This window comes from Pongo abelii, chromosome 21 (assembly GCF_028885655.2).
Source record: "Pongo abelii isolate AG06213 chromosome 21, NHGRI_mPonAbe1-v2.0_pri, whole genome shotgun sequence".
Taxonomy (NCBI): domain Eukaryota; kingdom Metazoa; phylum Chordata; class Mammalia; order Primates; family Hominidae; genus Pongo; species Pongo abelii.
In genome coordinates this window covers 52,275,066-52,291,130 of record NC_072006.2, presented here as the reverse complement: position 1 = coordinate 52,291,130, position 16,065 = coordinate 52,275,066, and the positions used below count along the sequence as shown (strand labels likewise).

Sequence of the window (16,065 nt, the reverse complement as noted above, 5' to 3'; positions counted from 1 at the left end):
TCAAAATGGAGAGCAGAATAGTGGTTTCCAGGCATTAGGAGTAGAGGAAGGAAGGAGAAGAGTATAGCTATGTAGGAAAACAGCCTTTTGTGTGGCAAGAGTGACACCATCTTGAAGCAAAACTGCCATGATGACTGGTGTTTGACTCTTGCATACTAAGGTGCTCTCGAAGTGTAGATAACCTCTCATATAAAGGGAATTGAACAATGAGAACACTTGGACACAGGGTGGGGAACATCACACACCGGGGCCTGTCATGGGGTGGGGGGAGGGGGGAGGGATAGCATTAGGAGATATACCTAATGTAAATGACGAGTTAACAGGTGCAGCACACCAACATGGCACATGTATACATATGTAACAAACCTGCATGTTGTGCTCATGAACCTAGAACTTAAAGTATAATAAAAAGAAAAAGAAACAATGCCTATAGCATAGACAACCCCTCATAAACATGTGTATCTAACCTCCTTAGTGGTCACAAGTGTCACAATCTGAGGTGTGAGTAGTTGCACATATTTTACAAAAACAAAAGCTTCCTATCTAAAGGATATTTTCTGGAGAGTGGGTGTAGGGATCCACAGTCTGGCAGCCACCTGAGATATTGCTTTAGTAGGTCCCTACTAAATGTTTCTTTCACAGAAGCTGGATTTGTCAGCTTCTTTCTTCAGCCTCTCAGCTTGCTGGGCTTTTGGGGAAAGGTTTACATAGACCTGCTCTTCATGGAACAGGCTATAAAAGGACAGCGTGAGGAATGCTTAGGAAGGAACTGTTTTGAATCTTAAAGGTGGTGGTCACATGAATCTAAACATATAACAAACTTTCAAAGAACTAAATACACACTAATTAGTGCATATAAAACTGGTGAAACCTGGGTCAGATACATGGATTGTATCAGAGCCAATATTCTGGTTGTGAAACTTTACTATAATTAGGAAGATGGTATTATTGGGGGGAAATGAGTGAAGTGCATGTGAGGTTTTTCATGTTTCTTACAATCACGTGTGAATCTAAAATTATTTAGCCAAATTGCACTAAATTTTTTGTGGCTCCATGTATTAATGTGGGGAACCCATTTCCTGAACTCCACGAAGGCAGTTAAATAATATATATTACATATCAGAAATCAATTCCTTTTGGTATTGTAATTTTTTTTTCAAACAGGAAAACGCAGCGGGGGCATTGGGGAAGCTTTGGAATTAATATATAATTAGATATTTAGCCAGGTAGAAAGCTTAAGCAAAATAAACTTGACTCTAAGTAATTAAAAAATTTAATATGCATACGAATCACCTCGGTAATCTTGCTAAAAAAAGAAAAGCAGATTATGATTCAGTAAGTGTTGGTTATTACCTGAGATTCTGCATTTCTAATGAACTGATATTGCTGGTTCATGGACCCCATTTTAGGTAGCAAGAAGATAAGCCACTTTTAGCTGCATGTTCTGTTACTTGCTGGCAAAAGCATCCTAACTCTTTTGATCATTTGCATAGTAGCCCCGCCCACTGGAGGAGCCCAGAGTCTTATCTTCCCATCAATCAGATTCACCCTCCACCTGTGGGAGGAGCCAAGAGACAAGTGGTGGGGAGAAGACCGTCCTTTTTCCAAAAGGCAAGAGCACTTCCGTGTGTTGTGAGCCTGGGTGAGGGAGAGACCGAGGAGGATGGAGGTACAGCCAGATGGCAGGCACAGATGCTGATCTGGGGATGTTCTGGGTCTTCGGGTGCCTCTTTATGTTCTGTTTACGAAACCCAGACGCCCTTTCAGTGAGAAGCAATTCTGCCATGTTTATTTTTTGCTGGGGAAAGAAGCCACAAAACTCGAATATTTATATCCATTGTGCAGTCTTCTCCAGTTTCCAGGCACATCTTCCTTTTCTATATCTTGGAGAGCATTTCAAGCCTCCTGGAATTTTTCTTCAAGGAGGGGCCTCAGGGCCACTGCTACAGGGTGACTCATTGAGCCGCCAGGAGGCCTGGGCTTCCCTCCTGGAATCAGGGATTCCATGTGGGCCTCTCAGACCCAGCTCTCCTGTGAAGTTGAGAGCTTCAAGCGGGTCTTCTAGGGAGGTCAAGAGGCAGAGGGAATATTGGAAATGGCTCTGCCACTAGCATGCTCTGTGTCCTTGGGTGAATGATTTGGCTTCTCTGAAAACCAGTTTCTTCCCCTGCGAATGGTAGGAGTTGCATCAGGTGATTTCTTAGGATCCTACCTGCTCTAAGTGTTTCTTGGTCTCTAAATTCTCATAAACAGGACTTAGCTTAGGTTAGTACTCTCCATCTTGGCTGCATATTTGAGTCACCTGAGGGACACTAAAGATACTAAACCCAGATGTTCTGATCTGATAGATCTGGGGTCCGATGTGGGCGTCAGAAATCTTTAAAACTTCCCAGGTGTCAGTAACATACAGCCAGGGTTGAAAGCCACTGGGCTACACCTGATTTTACAGAAGAGGAAACTGGGCTGTCATCTCTGGTCAGCAGGTCAGCCACCAGCGGAATCCAGTGAATCCCGCTTGCAGTTGTGGGACCTCACAGCCACCCTCTGCAGTGCAGCGCATCCCTAGGACCTGGGGAACATTGCACCTTTCCATTCTTCAGTAATCTTCTCCTCCATCTCTTTCCCTCTCCGCCCCGCCCCTCGCTCCAATGAGCTAAATTTTTCTCAAGTAGCTCCTGCCTCTGTCCTGTGAAAGTCCCTGCCAGGAGGAGTCACCACACCTGTTTACCTCCTTGAACTAGAAGGAAGGAGGGAAATACAGGCAGAGACAAGCAGAACTCGGGGTCTCCCATGTTACTCTGCCGCCCACCCAAAGCACCTTGCTCCAGGTTTGTCACAGGACAAGGGGAAGCTGCTGTGAGGACACTGAGGGTGATGGAAAAGTTGAAAAAGAAGGAGGAGAGAAATAGCACATCTGTATTTAGACATTATCCCTGGATGCTTCTTTGCATGTTAGGACAGGCTCACTACAATCTAGTCATGTTTAGCCCTTTAGGAGCCCTGGGGTAGTGAGTCCAGAGCCAGCACTGGGGGCTTTTCTCCCAGCCCCTTTTCAAAGTCATGTTGACCTTTGAGCATCTCCTGCCCCAGGAGAGCGCTGCAGCCACTGCAGACAGCATGAGATGCTTCTCTATGCGGGCCCAGCTTCATCCTTCTGTGCTCCTGATGATGGAGGACAGAAAGTGGTTCTTCCTTCCTTGCAAGCATTTCCGGTCTCGGAAGACTCTCTGGGGAAAGAACACCAAGAGGGAGAGGCTTCCTAAGTCCCTTCACTGGGGGCTTATCCATGACCGACGTTCCTGGGGAGACATACATTTCATCAGTCACTTTCCATCTCCCTCCACTCTCCCTCCTCCTCTCTGCAAGCTTACACTGTAGCCCGATGGAATTACACAGAGTGCCTTGCATATGCCAAGGTTCTTCCACCTCTAGTCATGCTGTTTCCTGTCCTGGAACCCCCTTCCCAACTCGATCCTGCTGAGCAGCCTGGGATCTGTGTACGGGATGCCCCTCAGAGTGACCCAGACACAGAGGAAGCTGGGGTGTTTATTCCCCGCCCCTCAGTCACGGGTGCAGGCCTGCTCCTGGGGCATTCATCCCCCAGCATCTCCAATGCCAGGCAGCTCAGAGAGCAACTTTCCTGTCCAAGGAACACTTAGAGACCATTCCTAGGAGGAGCGAATGTCCACCTTGTGTGGCATCATCCTGGGGTGCTCCTTCTGGGGGGGACCCCAGTCCCTCCTGCCCTTCCACCCAGAATCCTCCTGTCTCCTGGGTGAAAACTGGAGGCCGGATTCTAGCTCTGCTGTGTCTCTCAGACTCTAGTGAGTGTCAGAATCTTCTGGAGGCCTTGTTAAAACTCCGATGGCCAGGCCCACCCTGAGGTTCCGATTCAGGAGGTCTCAGCAGAGCCCGAGAGCTAGTTTTCCCAGCAGGGCCCCGGGGTGCTGATGCTGCTGCCCCTAGGACCACCCCTGAGAGCCCTGGCTCTCCACCAGAGCCTGCCCACCTGGAGACAGTGACCACAGGCCACAGGTCACCCCTCACTGCTTCACTCCACGCCCTCTCCTGTGACCTCATGTCCTCCCACTTCCCCCTGAGTCACGTGGCTCCAGCCACACCCGCCTCCCCGCTGTTCCTCACCCAGGATCACCAAGGTCTCTCCTGCCCCGGCGCCTGTGCACCTGCTGTGCCTCTGCTTGGGGTGCTCTTCCCAGGGCTCGCTCACCTCCTCAGAGAGGCCTCCTGACCCCTGACACGGCCTTGCCCTTCACCTCTATCGTCCTTTAGAACAGCCCCCACCTCCCGCACATCATGCAGTTGCAGGTTCAATGGCTACTGCTTGTCCTCCAGACTCGAAAGTAACCTCGCAGTGGGCGGTGGGCAGGGGGCGGGGCGGGGGCGGTGTTTTGTTCCCTGCTCTGTCCCAGCACCCAGAGCAGTGCCTGGCAGGGGTGGGTACACACCTGTTAGCAAGTGACTCCGATGCAGGGACCGTTCTCTCTGATCTCTAAATCCACCTTTCTTATGTTGTAGTAGCAATATTGAATGTTGTTCCATACATCATCCATTTTCTTTTTTGACTCTTAGATCGTAGTGCCTTAGAGAACAACTGGGCAAAAAATGGACTTTCAGACACGGCAGGTGCCCAGGTCCAGCCCCCACCCTGTGGCCCTTCAGGGACTGCACTCATTTATTTTTCTCTTTTCTGGCTGTCTGCGAGCCAACAGCTCTCTCCTGGCTTTAATTTTCACCCATTTAAGTTGAAAAAAAATCAAAACAAATGAAATGCACTTAAGAGAAAGCCTTGAGGAGTTACTGGGCCACCTGAAGTGAACGGACTTCTTTCGAGGAGTTATCAATTGTTGTTATCAATTACTTATTGGGCCATGATATGTTCCTGGCGCCACCAAGACGGAGAGGAGACAGGGTCCCTGCCCTGAGGCATCCCAAAGAAGAAGGGAGCATTTGTGAAACGAAAAAATGTCCCAGATGATAAGACAGTTACACGTCACACCTCAAGGCTGCTCTACGCTTTTATTATATTTTTATTCTTAAGGATGTTCTTTTTTTTTATTTTAAAAAGTAATTGAAAAGTTTATAAAATATTCCTAGAAAATAGAGAAAAAATAAAATCTAACTCCAGTGTTTTTAATGCACATAAAAAATCTACTTGGTTTATAAAATTAGGATTTATTATAAATGTTTAATTTAGTTAGTTTGGAAGTTTTGTTAATTTACTTATCAGATTCTGCCTTGAGTTTTCTTCACATATATACCATGTGCATTTCTTTAGGCCATCAAGCAGCCTTCAAAAACATAAATTTCATTAGTTACAATGTATTTCATACATTGTATTTCACCAATCTTGTATTTCTGGACAATACAATTTTTTTTTCTTGTTTTGCTTTTGGTTATTATAATCAATATTGCTGTGAATATGCTTAGTTTAGAAAGCCTTGACTCGCTGTTATTATAATTTCAGTTTATAATCAGGAAGAGGGAAAGCCTAACTCTAAGGTTGAAACTAAATCTTAAAGCTAGTTACACAGCCTCTCTGAGCTTTGCTGTCCTCTTCTGTCCTATGGTAAGAATGATACTGAGGTCCTAGGGAGTTGTGAAGCATATGCTGTGAGACAACACAGCTGAGCAGCCCAGCCAGAGCCCCCTAGGGAAGCCATCAGAGGTCAGCAGCTCCCATCTCCATCCCTCTTGACTCCTAATAGGCTGGGACAGAACTTTGCCCTCCCTTCTTCCTGTCCAAAAGGTGCACAATGATAATGATGCTGATGGTTATTTAGTAAGAAACTTCTCAACAGGAACAGTCATCAGGAGGGGGCACAGTTGGATTCTCTCCAGCGAAGATGTCAGGGTGGACAGAAATGTCAGCGTGATCCAAAGAGGACACAAACACTCCCGCTATTTTATTGTCACCATAGAAAGGCCAGCTCTAGGTTTGATGAATGTTTAGTGAAAGAAAGTTTGCAAAAGTCAAAAAGAAACTGACATAATGATGGCCAAACAGGCTTTCTCTGCATTAGAAGAACTCAGTGGGTCCTTGCATGTCTGATTAGAGAAAAACAAAACAAACAAGCAAAAGCTCCTCTGATGCACAGAGTTAGTGCTCCACTGAACTAGACCAGAAGAGCTTGTCCTGCCCCTTGGAAACAGGGGCCAACATGATCTGTTGGCCCATCATCTGACATGAAGGGACCCATCATCTGACATGAAGGGACCCATCATCTGACATGAAGATGCCCCGGGGGCAATGGAAAGCACGGTGTGTCGGGAGAAGATGGCCCTGAGGGCAGGTGCATTCGGGTGCATTCGGGTGCTAGTGAGCGCTGCAGCATGTTGGGTCTCTAGTTTTGTATCAGTCAGCTACTCTCACAATCACACTATGTAACAAACCACCCCCAATCTCAGTTACAAACAATAGCATTTATTTCCCATTCTCATGTCCACAGGTCTGATGGGGTTCATCACATCTGAGCCAGGACTGGCTTTTCTTGGCTGCAAGCTGAGAGCTGGGTCCAGGTCTGCTGTACTGAGGGTCTCCCGTCTTCCTTGGACAGGGACAACCAGAGCCTATTTATCTCATGATGGAAGGCGGAGAACAAGCAGGCAAGACCAGCCGTGCTAGCACTTGCCACCTCTTTGCCCATGTCACACCTGCTGACGTCCCATTGGCCAATACAATTCACACAACCAAAGCCAACATCAATAGGACAAGGAAACAGACTCTGCCTCTAGATGCACAAACTACAGAGTCACGGACAGAGGACACGGATCCAGCGAAGGAAGATGGAGAATGAGAACAATGACTCTCAATAACACAACCTCCCACAGGTTTCCAAATCCCCAACCCAGGCATATATCCAAGGAAACGGAATCATGGGTTCAGGTTTTAGAGCAAGCAATTTCTGCTCTCCCTGCCTAGTTTCCACACCCTTAACACAGGGGCAATGATGTCACATCAAATCATATCACACAAGTTTGTGATGATGTTTCAACAACTAAACACCAGAAAAATGCTTAGGGCAGGGCCGGGTAGGAGGGGCAGAAGACAATAGTAACTTAACATCACTGCTAACCCGCAAAGTTCTGGGAATTTCTTTGAATGTCTAATTAGAGAACCATGTCCCCAACAATTAACATTTCTTTTGCCTTTTTTTGAATCTGAGAAAATACTAATTGTCACAGGGTGGAATATTTATCTGATGAGCGTATAGAAGTTAAGGGCTCATTGAAATCACAGTGCTAGGTTTGGGTCTCATCCCTCTTCCTACCTGCCTCTCTGAGCCTCAGTTTCTCATCTGTAGAATGGGTACGATCCCAACCTCATGTGTTTGTGGCAGTCAGGGTTAAATTGGCTAATGATTCTAAAGTGCTCTGTGCAGGCCTGGCAGGTACTGAGCAACCTCGGGCCATAGAGAGAGCACTGACTTGGGAGTCAGGAGCTGGGACCTCAGGTCCTATTCCGCGGGGATCTGGGAGAAGTCCCTTGGATTCCCTGAGCCTCATCTGCCCCACATGCTAGTGAGGTGGCTGGACCAGTCAGATCAAGGACGTCCCTGTGGCTGTCTAACTTCCCCTTACTCCCTGTTCAGCAAAGGGCAGGTGCTGGGCCTGGCCAGGCTCCCACAAAGCCCAGGCTCAGCTCGTGGCCCTGCTCAGCTCACAGCGGGTGTGGGGGATGCATTTCTGCCCTCAAAGGACTGAGCTCCAGTTTCTTTCTTCACTGAGTCCTTTACTCTCTGCCTGCGGGTGGTTATTTAAGACATCTCCCGCCTGCAGGGGCCTCTTAGAGAACAAACAGATCATTCCTTCAGCTGCAGTGCAGGCTTTACTGGGCTTGTTCCTGCGTCAAGTGGACAGACCCTTCCTAAATGGAGTCACCCCACAGGCCCCACACTTGGAGAGGGGCAGCCAGGAGCCTCCGAGGCTCTGCCCAGCCCGTTCTGAATGTGCTCCCTGCCCTGAGCGGAGCGCTTACAGCTCCCCGCATCAAGGTTTCTGTCTCCCCAAGGATCTTCCTCATAAAAACCCTTCTTCTCCCAGATCCCACAAACCGACGTTATAAAAAACACAAACACGCTATAAACACCATGTAAATTGATCACATACAAATAATATCCAAAAAGAAGAACTTGTATAACCATTTTAAACTATAAAACATGTCTGTTGGGATTTGTGGGAGATCATGGATCACAGCCTCTCCCTGCTCCTGATTCAGCACCGTGAGAAATGGAAGCGAGGTTCACCCTGGGATGGGAAAGCGTCAGCTGCCACTCATGAGGCTGGGGGGCACGGGAAGCCCCTCATCCGTGGACACAAACAGGCGTCCTAACATGACCTCCATGAGCAGAAGTGGGCAGACAGGGCTGAAAAGCTGACCTTACAAGGCTGAGGACCTGCCTTGAGCTCTGCCTGACTGCAGAGAAGGCAAGTTCTCTTCTTGCAACCTCAAATCTTCCAGGTAAGAACCGAACGAAATCCGGCCTTTGCGTTCTCTCCACCAGCTCCCGGCTCACCCACCCAGCAGCTCAGCACCTGCGAAATCCATCTCCCGATGCACACTTGCTAACCGGGTGGGTGTGAGCACAACGATGGGAAACAGCGGGAGTCCCCGGAGTGCAGACTCAGGAGTGAACCTGCCTGAAGAGTGGCGTCTAACGCACACGCTGTGGTCAGCTCCACCCCACTCTGGGTCCCGGGAATAGGAGCAAGTGAGTATTTTGCTTGCAGGGCAGGTGTTTCATCCACATTATTGCAGGAACAGATGAATTTAATTAAAAGAACACCACAGTGGGCACCTCATCCAGTGATGCCTCCCTCTAAGAACATGACACTGAGATGATCAAGGTTCTAAAAGGGCGATCAAATTACTCTCCGAAAATGAAGCTGCTCAGACAGAATGACAATTAAATTAATAACAAGGAAGACAATGCCCAGATTTCATCTCAGCTCACAGCCCCTCCTGTGTGCTGTATGATTGGGTTCTTGGGGGTGGCTCCAGATGCAGGGAAGAGTCAGGATTTATCCACAAGGGTGAGCTGACTGACAGCATGAGGGTCTCCTACAGCGGAGCTTGCCAAGGTCCGTGGCTCCCAGGGGACCCGTTCCAGGGCTAACAGATGAAGCATGGAAATGCTGTGTGGAGTGACCTGAGCAGCCGTTCTCAGGAGAAAACAGACAAATCCTCCTGCACCCTGGCTCACCAGCTTTGTAGCCTGTATTGTGTCATCTTTGCTGAGCTCCACCAGGTCACCCCTCCTGCTGGCTTTGTGATACTGACATTTCAGGCACTGGCGCAGATACATTGGCCTTCCTGGCTGGGATTTCATGGACGGAGTGAGCAGTGCTGGCTTGGAGGAGCCGTGGCAGCACAGGGCCTGTGCTCTCAGCTGATCAACGCCTTGATAGCCAGGAAAGGCCTGTCCTGACCCCAAAGGGCCCTCGCAGCACTGTTTGAAATTGCTCTTGCCATGTTTGGAACGGATTCCTCAGTACGTTTCAGACTCATTGTTGTGACTTTGGTTTCAATCCAGGGACACACCTTGGCCAATGGAGTGTCTCCACAGCATCTATGATCGCTCTTTCCCAGAGACAGCATCTCAGATACCGATGCTGAAAGAGAAACAGCAGCTGTCCCCAGGTGGCAGGAAATAGTCCATTTTAATGGCAATTTCATAAGTGGCAGATGATTTTTATTGTAATTTTCTGGTGAGCTGATTAAGTGGAGGCAGAGTCAGTTCTGAGGCGTCAATATCTTTAATAACTCGGGGAGACCACGGCCATGCTCAGCAGGAACACTGAGTCCATGGAAAACAGGCCCTGGCCTGCTGATGTGCATAATTCCACGTTTGCCCCCCATGTAACCAGGATGGTAAATTACAGGTGTCAGATAATCACGCTCTGGAGTGGCTACTTGAGGATGCGATCTACCAGTTTAAGCTCCGTCTGACACATGATCAATAGCCCGTGATGCTGCATGGAACTGCAGGCACAGCGTCCAAACCTGTAGAGCAGTGGCTCCCAGCTGTGGCAACTTTGCCCCCCAGATGACATTTGGCAATGTCTGGATATGTTCTCAATTGTCACAACTAGGAGAGGGGGATGCTATTGGCATCTGGTGGGTGAGGCCAAGGTTGCTGCTAAACCTCCCATGATGCACAGGAGAAGTCCCCACAGAGACACATCCTGCACAGACTGTCCATAAAGCTTAAATGAGATGCTCTGACTTGGAGCCACAGTTAACATTCCATTCCATTGTCTGGGTATCTCCAGGGATGTACGTAGCTGGATGTCTAGCTTTTCATCTGGGTATGACCGGCCTCACGCAGAATCAAAACCGTGTGTAGGTCGAATCTCTTATTTGCTCTCCTGCTTCCTTTCGTTGTAATTTTCTCCTTCTCATTAGTATTTTCTGTTACTGGAGGAATGGTAACAAAACATAAAATGCTGGAGAGTTACGATTTTGTTTTTGTCAATAAAAAAGTAATTTGCCAGTGGCTCATAAAAAGCAGAAAATTAATTAGAGAAGACATGAGCTCTATCAAAAAGCTGATCAGGGTGGCTCATGCCTGTAATCCCAGCACTTTGGGAGGCCGAGGCGGGTATATCACCTGAGGTCAGCAGTTCGAGGCCAGCCTGACCAACAAGGTGAAATCCTGTCTCTACTAAACATATGAAAACAAAATTAGCCAGGCGTGGTGGCAGTTTCCTGTAGTCCCAGCTACTCCAGAGGCTGAGACAGGAGAATGGCTTGAACCTGGGAGGCAGAGGTTGCAGTGAGCTGAGATTGCGCCAATGCACTCCAGCCTAGGTGATGGAGTGAGACTGCTTCTCAAAAACAAAACAAACAAAAAAACTGATCAGCTTGGGAGAGCAGCAGAGAGAAGAGTCCAGATGCGAACTCGTCGTTTTCAGGAGAGTGCACAGAGCAGGACCTCGCGGGACTGGCCCAGAGCTCCTCAAACTAACGTCAGTTCAGCAGATGCAACTAGCATTTTAAAACATTAATCACAGAGTTGAGTAGAAAATATCAAAAGGTATCAGTATTATTTTGTGAAACTTTGTATTCATATATATGGGGTGTGTGTGTGTGTGTGTGTGTGTATGTGTGTATGTACCAGGTTCCATTGTAAAATAATTTCTTATGATGGGTTGTGATCAAAACAGCTTGAAAAACACTGGAGTGGCTTCAATGACGGAGGATTGAGAAATAATTAAGTATCTGTGAGTAAATTTTGCAAATAAAAAGAACAAGAAGGCCGGGCACGGTGGCTCACGCCTGTAATACCAACACTTTGGGAGGCTGAGGTGGGCGGATCACGAGGTCAGGAGATTGAGACCATCCTGGCCAACATGGTGAAACCCATCTCTACTAAAAATACAAAAATTAGCCAGCGCCACGCCTGTAATCCCAGCTACTCAGGAGGCTGAGGCAGGAGAATTGCTTGAACCTGGGAGGCAGAGGTTGCAGTGAGCCAAGATCATGCCACTGCACTCCAGCCTGGCGACAGCGAGACTCCATCTCAAAAAAAAAAGAACAAGAAAATTACGAACTCTAGGAAAAATGAAAGGTGTATAAGAAAGAAAATACAACTATATTATAATACTTAGCTCTGCAGAGAATAGCATTTACCTGGTCACATGACATAAAGGCTGATTATGATGCAATTAAAAATAGTGATGTACCATATAGGGTGGCAGGAAAGGAGCTGGTGGGTGGTATAAGAGCTAACTCCTCATCTAGCTTAGCAGACATTAGATAACACTAGACCTTGAAAGCTCTATGAATAGCTTCCCTGGCTTCCTCTTTCTTTTCTTTTCTTTTTTTCTTTGAGACAGGTCTCACTCTGGTTTCCCAGGCTGGAGTGCAGTGGTGTGATCTTGGCTCACTGTAGCCTTGACCTCCTGGGCTCAGGTGATTCTCCCACCTCAGCCTCCCAAGTAGCTGGGGCTGCAGGCGCACACCACCACGTCTGACTAATTTTTTGTCTTTTTAGTAGAGACAGGGTTTTGCTATGTTGCCCAGGCTGGTCTTGAACTCCTGGAATCAAACAATCCACCGCCTCAGCCTGCCAGAGTGCTGGGATTACAGGCATGAGCCTCAGCACCCGGCCAAGCTTCCTCTTTCAGGATTCGGAAATAATGTGCGGAAACAGCTAAAGGACTACTTGTGGATGTCTCTGAGAAGAGGTGGGCAGGGAACAGACAGATTCAGTGGTGTTTGATTTGATGACCATGTATCTCTTTATTTAAAAAGGGACCATTCAGGACCAGCGAGGTCACGGTGGTGTTCACTGGAAAGACCCCAGGGACCCAGGTGGCTCTTGGCTCCATCACCTACAACCCTGTGACCTTGAACAAGTCCTTCTCCAGCTTTTGACACCAGTTGACCAACCTCTAAAACAAAGAGGCCAGGCCAAATTATTTTGACTTGTCCTTGGAGCCCTGTGAGTCTGTCTCACTGTGGAGTGACTTGGGAGTCTGGGCACCACCCACCTTGCCTCTATGTCAAATACCGTGCACATCTCAAGCACAGTGCCTGGCTCAGCACAGGCAGCAGGAAAGCTGTGTGGGTATACCTCAGGGTTGGTGGACACGGTAGACAGCCTTCGCTCTCCCAAGATGGGGGAGGTCCTGTACCATGACTTAGGGAACGGCTCGTGCCTAAGCCCCCATCCCCTCCACAGTAGTGCAGAAAGGATGCTCTCCTAATCAGCTAATTTTCACAAAATGTGGTATGCCCTGGTGGCATCCCCTGGTAGAAGAGTGGATGACTTCCAGGAGCACATAGAGGGGGCAGAGGCTGCAGGCTGACCCTTGATACCCCTCATCCCCTACATTTAACACTGCAAATCCCAAAGTTTAGCTGCCCAGACCAAAACTGAATTTCCCATCCTGCCTTGCAGCTGGTGTGTACCTTCCCAGTGTACCCTTAAATGCATGGGTTCGCCCCACTTCCCCTTTTCCTCTTCCCTCCTGTCTGATGTGACTTGCACCTCCTTAGACCAGGTGGACAAAAACAGACTTTGTCAATGACAGAGCACAAGACTGGAGGGCCGAGGCTCAGCCCAGGGAGCTGCCCAACCAGCCAGCGGGCCCCCATGCCGAGGCTGTCACATAGGAGAGAAGCAAATCTCTGGCTCATGAAGTCATGGGTACGTGGGGTCTGATGAATTTACTTACAAATAAATATGGGAAGTATATTTTTATATCAATAGCCATTTATTCACTTTAATATCCATTAGAGAAAAATATCTCAACTAGTGGAATCACCCCTGCGATTTCACTAGATGAACCCACCAGCAATCCTGGGGACGCTGAGGACCCTCTTCAGCACATGGCCCTCCTGACTGTTGAGGGAGCCAGCATGAAGCCCCCGTCGGTGCCCAGCCGGCCCGAGCTCCTGGACTCAGCCTTGACCGACACTGACTCTGTTCCCACAGCAGCCGCTTTGTTCGTCTCCTTTGTGGACACTTAGCTCAGCGCCTGTGCTGCTCGGCTGTGACCTGACCTTCGAGGGTCACCCCCTGAATTCACTTGCTGTGACCTGTGCTGCAGACCCCGTCAGGAAGCTCCTGGTCTCCCCCGGCCCCTCCCCCGCCTCATTTGCACAAAAGACCTCATTGTTCGGCAGGGTCTGCTTCAGACGTGCCCTGGTTTCAGTTTCCGCAAACACCCAGCACTGGCTTTGGGTCAGGGGTCACTCTGGAATGAACGGCGCGCCCTGAGCAATCCCACATCGCTGTGTGATCCCGGCTCATCCACAGGAAGCCCCGGCCCAGGCACCCAAATGGGTCCCAGAAGTGGACCAGATGCAGCGCAGACGGTGATGCGGGGACGCCGGCATCTCCAACAGTGGGAAAGAGGAAACTTTCTACTTTTCATTAAGCCCGTCCTCTTCTCCCCCAGGGTTAGGGGGACACAGTGTCTTCACTGGCCATGTTGGAACGTTCTGGGGAGTGAAGGGAACGTCCCCAAGAGCAGTGACTTGACCTTCGCTTTGGCAGAGATTTGAAATTCTCTTCTTATCGATCTTTAAATCTGTACACGCAGGAGTCTGTTTTACATCCAGCCGTCCCTGTGACCTCGGGCGAGTTCCTTACCTTGTGTTTCGTCATCTGTAAAGTGGGAATAATGACCGCACGGCCTCGCGTGCTTGTCAGAACCAAATCGGACGATGCACGAAGACCCATTGGCCCGGAAAGCCGCAGCTGGGCCCTGACGATGCCACGCTGTCCATCTGGGGAGGGGAAGTTCATTGCTAATTCGACGCAAAGGAGGAAAAATGCACGTCCCCCTGAGCTGAAAGAAGGAACGAAGCCAAGTCCACCAGGCCACCGGGTCTCCTTAGGCTGAGGAAATGGACAATGAGGTCGACATCGCAACTGCAGAGAGCAGCAAAGCCCTTCACTACCGCTGCCCGGACCCCGCAGCGGCTCCTACAGCCGTCACAGGTCACTGGGCCCGGAGCCAGTTAGGGAACAGCCGCGTCACCATCCAGGGAAGCCGCTCCCAGGCGCTGATCCCCGGAACGGTGGATTTGCTAACAGCAGCCACACAGACACCTCACCTCACGCCAGGCTGCTGAGCTCAGCGGGGGGCACGATTGTCCAAGCAGGGGTGGGGCAGGGCAAGGCAGACCCGGTCACATGGTGGGAAAAGCCAAAAAAACCTGCCTGATTTGGTAAAATGCCAGGAAACTGCCTGAACTGGGCATTTTAAAGTTAGTTTTTAAGGCGTAGCCATTTGTTGTTTGTTGTTGTTGTTTTTGCCTCGTGATCTCCTGTCTCCCTTCTCGTCACACAATAAACTGTCTCCAAGGCAGCCGCCCTCCCCTTGCCAGGACGTGCGAGGCGGGGAGGTCAGGAGCTCTGCTGTGAGGGCACCACCCGGCTTCCGGTTTGTGCATGAAAACCCGGCTCTGCTTTTCCATTCCGTGAAGACTGGACTTCTCCAGGCTGCTCGGTAAATAATCACGGATTCCACTGGGAAGAGGAAACGTCCCCACAGCCCTTTCTCCATTGTGCACCCAACCTCCAGGTATTTTCAATCTCTCAAAGAGCCCCGACTCCTGAAATTTAACAGCTAAAATCGTATTTTTCATTTCCTGAGATTCTCTTGGTGGAATCAGGCAGCCTGGCAGTGTGCAGCACCTAGGGTGGCTCATGATGAAAAATCCAGAGGGGACTTTGCCTTTCTGCATGTCCTTTTGTCACCAGAACCCGGGGACCAGCAGGACCCAAAGCTCCCTGCGGGATCAGCTGGGTCTGGGAATCACTGCCCTGGGCCCAGTTGGACTTTTCGGATGAGGCCGGTGTTTGGCACCTGGGCTGCGCAGGTGGGAAGGACAGAGGCGCTGATGGAGAGAGGGAGGGGAAGGGGATTCACGGCGGTCCTGGGGGAGCCCCACAGGTGCCTTTGGCCTCTGGCTGCTCTACCTGCCCTCAAGCTGGTTAAATTCCCCCCTGAAAGAGAGTTCCCCATTGGGCAAGTTCCAGCGAGCTTGGGCCAGGCCTGTGACCTCAAGGTGGGTGGAGCTCTAGAAGGCCTGGCCCTCACTCCCGGAGTCCACATTCACCCTCAAGGCAGTGAACGGCGCCCCACTGCGCATCTACTCACTAACCAGGCACGGGATGGTTTCCATGGTTCCTGTGTCTTAGACCAGCTCGCTTATGGTGATATGGGACACCCTGAGACCCCACCATGGTGCAGAGTGACATTAATGCATTAAATTAGCAGCATCTGCAACACAAACACATTTCCTTGTGAAGCCTGTGACGTTCTTTGGTAAAAGGAATCATTACATGTTTGCAAACATTACACTCGCTGAGGAAGGGCCTCGGGCTCTGACAAATGATAAATGGGAAAATTAGACGCTTCAGGAAAATGCAAATATCATCCTTTGTAAGTCTGTCCCTTGGCAGGGAAAAAAGAAAGGTTTCCCCAAAGCAGCAAGGCATTCCTTCTACTCTTTTAAGCGCCAGGAAGAAGGGCTGTGACTCTTTCAGGCACTTGCACGGATCTTGATTGTCTTCCACAGTCTCCCCA

At 49.4% G+C, this 16,065-nt stretch overlaps 3 long non-coding RNA genes across 4 annotated transcripts; 2 read left to right on the top strand and 1 right to left on the bottom strand.

The window, feature by feature from the left end:
- Positions 1–2,895: 2,895 nt before the first annotated feature.
- On the bottom strand, positions 2,896–4,017 carry LOC103888813 (uncharacterized). Its single transcript, XR_008516982.2, has 2 exons — positions 3,690–4,017; positions 2,896–3,299 (listed from the first exon to the last, which is right to left on the bottom strand). It is a non-coding gene; the product is annotated as an uncharacterized LOC103888813 (long non-coding RNA).
- Positions 4,018–4,123: 106 nt separating this feature from the next.
- LOC100940007 (uncharacterized) lies at positions 4,124–7,148 on the top strand. Its single transcript, XR_008516979.1, has 2 exons — positions 4,124–4,454; positions 6,468–7,148. It is a non-coding gene; the product is annotated as an uncharacterized LOC100940007 (long non-coding RNA).
- A 2,476-nt stretch (positions 7,149–9,624) lies between these two features.
- LOC129052142 (uncharacterized) lies at positions 9,625–15,775 on the top strand. 2 transcript variants are annotated; one of them, XR_008516981.2, is made up of 3 exons: positions 9,625–12,207; positions 13,022–13,172; positions 13,263–15,775. It is a non-coding gene; the product is annotated as an uncharacterized LOC129052142 (long non-coding RNA). The 2 variants fall into 2 exon arrangements; XR_008516980.2 differs by having other exon boundaries at positions 13,022–15,775.
- Positions 15,776–16,065: the final 290 nt, after the last annotated feature.